Source organism: Adiantum capillus-veneris, chromosome 2 (assembly GCF_014529385.1).
Source record: "Adiantum capillus-veneris isolate H3 chromosome 2, ASM1452938v2, whole genome shotgun sequence".
In the NCBI taxonomy this organism is placed as follows: Eukaryota; Viridiplantae; Streptophyta; class Polypodiopsida; order Polypodiales; family Pteridaceae; genus Adiantum; species Adiantum capillus-veneris.
In genome coordinates, this window is record NC_140932.1 from 137,288,055 (window position 1) to 137,293,097 (window position 5,043).

The window sequence follows — 5,043 nt, forward strand, 5'->3', positions numbered from 1 at the left end:
GGAATGACTGAGGCTTCTTGCCCCTTGAAAGCACCATGGGCAGGTAGGACATCTCCCATCTCATAGGCTTGGATGCCTAGCTTGGTGGCTAACTCTATGGATATGAAATTGTGAGTAGAACGAGGGTCAAAGATAATAAAAGCATCATGTTCTCTTACCTTCCCCCAAGCATGTCATAGAGGAGATCCTTTTTTATGAGCATCCTCTTCTTGAATTTCGACCAAGGTAGCTCTAGGAGGCTCATTACGTGTATTCGTGTGGGGAAAACCACGATAGGCATGCCCTTGCTCCCCGCACTTGAAACAACGGTTATCTTTTCGATAACGATGTAGCTCTAGTTTAGGAGAGAGTTTATTTTTGCCTTTATAAACTCCCTTCTCCTTAGCTTTGTTGTTGTTGGCATTGCCTTTGGGAGACTTTTGGACGTTATCCTTCCCCTTAGGCTTGTTATGGTCCTTGTTTTTCATGGGCTTAAGATTTCTCTTAGCCCCTTGTTGGAAGTTGATTCATGAAGCCACCATGGTATGGTGTATAGCCGCAGATATGGTGCGTGGCCTTTGGGAGCTAACATACTCTGCCATATCCTCAATTAAACCCACACAAAATTGTTGTTTTTGCTCTCCAAAATCCATCTTTTTGAAGACAGTGGCTTTGAGATGTAAATCCCAAAACTTGTCTACATATTTGTGGATAGATTTGTAGGGAGAGAGCTTCAAGCTTTGCCATTCAGTGAGTACTTTGTTTGGCATCGATAGCCAAAAACTGCTTAATGATGGAAGCTCTTAAATCTTTCCATGTTTGTGAAGCTTCATTGTTGTCTTGTAGTCTAAACCACAATTGCTTGGCAGACTTTTGATGTAAGGTCTCCAAACCCGCCGACACCAAAAGCGGGATGGAACCGTTGATAGGTCTCTAGGCCTACTAAAGTCGAAGTCTTTAACAAGAAAAATTCCAGGGAATTCACCCTTACCATTGGCAATGGTTTAGGTTTATAGCCCTAGAAGAGACCTAGTTCTGTCTCGCAATGGAAACGGGACCCAAAACAACATTTTCGGTCCTAAATCTTCATCGTTTAGATTAAGGTCTCCTTAGCCAACGCTTTTTTCCCTCTAACATATGTGAGGGCACAGCCGCTGGTGGATTCCTCATCCAAGTGAAGTTTCTACACGTTTTAGGGCGCGGGAATGGATAGTTACCTGACTAATCAGGTCCACCCGTCCATGATTGACAACCCGAGTCAATCCCCACTTGCCACCCCGCACTCACACATGATTTTTTAATCTTATTATCACATTTTTTTAACATTTAAAATAATGGTATCTTTTAACGTTCCATCACGGTAATTCCTTGAAAACAGCATTGAAGACATTCTTTTAGAAAACAGACATCTTTATACTTAAGACAAGGTACTGTCATTTTAAGGTATCACTGACCAGTACTAACTTGTCTCAAGACCACCTATACAAGGGTGAAAAATGGAACCCATTCCTTATTTATATAACCGGGGTGGAAAAAGTCTTCACCCAAAGTTCGGGCGCCCATACGCCAAAAATCAGTTGCCCATACAACCGGGCGGTTCCTCTAGGATAAATTTAAAAGTACTATCCATAAACATAAACAAGCACGGGATAAAGAGTCCACACGTGCAGAGGTAACCGACTCCTCCATGATGGTATCTCCATCATTACTCATTACCTGGAGTAAAAATATTTCCAAGGAATCAGAGGTGTCTTGAGACAAGTTGTCTTAAGGATGGTCAAGCATTTCTTTCCTATTTCAACCAGTAATAACCCAATCATTCCTTTCCTAATTACACTCATTGATCGTGGCTTTCGTGGAAGTTACCTTCCTTTTTCAGCCAGTGTTTTCCTTCTTAAACCTTCGTATGCAATGCTTAACTTAAAATGAATTCTAAAAGCTTATTAATGGCATAATTGAAAACCACCTGAGACTGGTCGTCCATCTGCTGTGGGCCAGGTGCCCGTAAACTCTCCTCTGTGGGCCTATGGCTAGGCCCTGCTTCATGGTCGTTAGTGGCTTTGTTGCGTTTGTTACTAGTATCTTCATCTTCCGTCATAGGGTTTCCCCTGGTTCTCTTGGGGGCCATTTCGGCAGCCTTATAAAAAGACTTAATCCATTAGAGGATTTGTTGAATAACATTTATTTTTCCTTGTTTACCCAAAAATAAGGGTTTTGGACCTCGGTTAATTCTTTGGTACTTAGATAATTTTATTTCTTCAGTTTTCTTATCAATTATATACAAAATTGGTTACTTTTGACCAAAATATGTACCTAAACTATTTATCTAAGGTTAGGATAATTATAATAGATTTTCCAAGGTCTATTCCTTCTCTGATATTGATATCAAAGGTTTTCTATTTACTTTACTATATTTTCCTTTTTTATTTTTCCCAAAATTGGAGTAATTTTATTGGGATATATAATTAAACTAATTTCCTAGAGGTAGCATAATTATCACAGGTTCCTTGAGGTCTAATAAACCTTTGACAAAGTTATCAATCCAATTTAAATCTATTTACTAATTTCCCCTATTTAAATTTTTAAAAAAATAGGGTATTTTAGCTAAAATATTTAGCTAAATTAACTTTCTGAACTTCTCCTAATTATCACGGGTTATGGAACACCTAATTAACCACTGATAATTATGTGGAAGCATTTGAATTCTATTTACTAATTTCCCCTATTAAAATTGTTCAAAAAACAGAGTAATTTAGCTAAAGTAATTATCTAACTTAACTTTCTGAACTTGAATACTCAAATGATCACTGATAATTATATGGAAGCATTTGAATTTCATTTATTAATTTCCCCTATTAAAATTTCTCAAAAAACAGGGTATTTTAGTTAAGATAATTATCTAAATTAACTTTCTGAACTTCTCCTAATTATCACGGGTTATTGACCATCTAATTACCACTGATAAGTATATGGAAGCATTTGTATTTCATTTACTAATTTCCCCTATTAAAATTACTCAAAAAACAGGGTATTTTAGCTAAGATAATTAGCTAAACTAACTTTCTGAACTTCTCCTAATTATCACAGGTTATTGACCATCTAGTTAACCTCTGATAATTATATGGAAGAATTTTTATTTCATTTACTAATTTCCCCTATTAAAATTACTCAAAAAACAAGGTATTTTAGCTAAGATAATTAGCTAAACTAACTTTCTAAACTTCTCTTAATTATCACGGGTTATTGATCATCTAATTAACCAATGATAATTATATGGAAGCATTTGTATTTCATTTACTAATTTCCCCTATTAAAATTACTCAAAAAACAGGGTATTTTAGCTAATATAATTAGCTAAACTAACTTTCTGTACTTCTCCTAATTATTACGAGTTACTGATCATGTAATTAACCACTGATAATTATATGGAAGCATTTTTATTTCATTTACTAATTTCCCTTATTAAAATTACTCAAAAAACAGGGAATTTTAGCTAAGATAATTAGCTAAACTAACTTTCTGAAATTCTCCTAATTATCAAGGGTTGTTGACCATCTAATTAACCACTGATAAGTATATGGAAGCATTTGTATTTCATTTACTAATTTCTCCTATTAAAATTACTCAAAAAACAGGGTATTTTAGCTAAGATAATTAGCTAAACTAACTTTATGAAATTTTTCTAATTATCACGGGTTATTGATCATCTAATTAACCACTGATAATTATATGGAAGCATTTGTATTTCATTTACTAATTTCCCCTATTAAAATTACTAAAAAAACAGGGTATTTTAGCTAAGATAATTATCTAAACTATCTTTCTGAACTTGTCCTAATTATCACGGGTTATTGATCACCTAATTAACCACTGATAATTATATGGAAGCATTTTTATTTCATTTACTAATTTCCCCTATTAAAATTACTAAAAAATAGGGTATTTTAGCTAAGATAATTATCTAAACTAGCTTTCTGAACTTCTCCTAATTATCACGAGTTATTGATCATCTAATTAACCACTGATAATTATATGGAAGCATTTGTATTTCATTTACTAATTTCTGGTATTAAAATTAGTAAAAAAACAGGGTATTTTAGCTAAAATAATTAGCTAAATCAACTTTCTGAACTTATCCTTATTATCACGGGTTATTGATCACCTAATTAACCACTGATAATTATATGGAAGTATTTGAATTTCATTTACTAATTTCCCCTATTAAAATTTCTCAAAAAACATAGTAATTAGGCTTAATTAATTAGGAAAACTTCTCAGAAAATTATAGGATAATTTTCTTATATTAATAACTGTCTAAAGTATCTCTGATAAATAATTCAACTTGATCTAATCCTAATTAATATTTTTATCATTAATTCATGGCTAAATTGGCTAATTCCAGCCCTAATATGAGAGGATAAATAATTAGCTTAGTATTTCTAAGCTTAATTATAATAATCAGCAGAGATTTATTAATTTAAAGAGGTTTAAGAAGCATATATAGGCCTAATCTTTGATTAATTCATCATTTATCCTAATCTAACCTTACTAATTGAGAAGGATTAGGTTAATTACCGTTAGGATTAATCGATTAGAGGTTTAACTCTAATGATTTCTGCGTAGTGTTTCTCCCTAGATGAGAGAGAAATTCTCAAGGCTCCGAGTCTAACAAGATATGAAGAGAATGGTCCTATTTATAGGTTTTTCTGAGCATCTGGCAGCTTTTGGCAGCTTTCCACTAGTCCAAGCAGCCCCCCAGCTTGAAAATGGCGCATTTTTCAGCCATCACTGCTTCTGGCCAATTTCCACAGCTTCCATACTCACCCCATACCTTCCAGAATTTGCCTGTTTGATTTTTGCAGATTTTCCATGAGGAAATTTGGAATTTCCTATTTAACTCTAGAACCTTAGTGTAAAGAAGTCTTTTGCTAATGATTAAAATAAAACCCTTCAATCTTTGTTATTAATTAAATTTCCATGGTAATTTTCTAGGTCCCGTAATTGTTCCTATTTTTATCGGAATCAGATTCTGAAAATTTCTAGACATAGTAAAGCTCTGCTTAT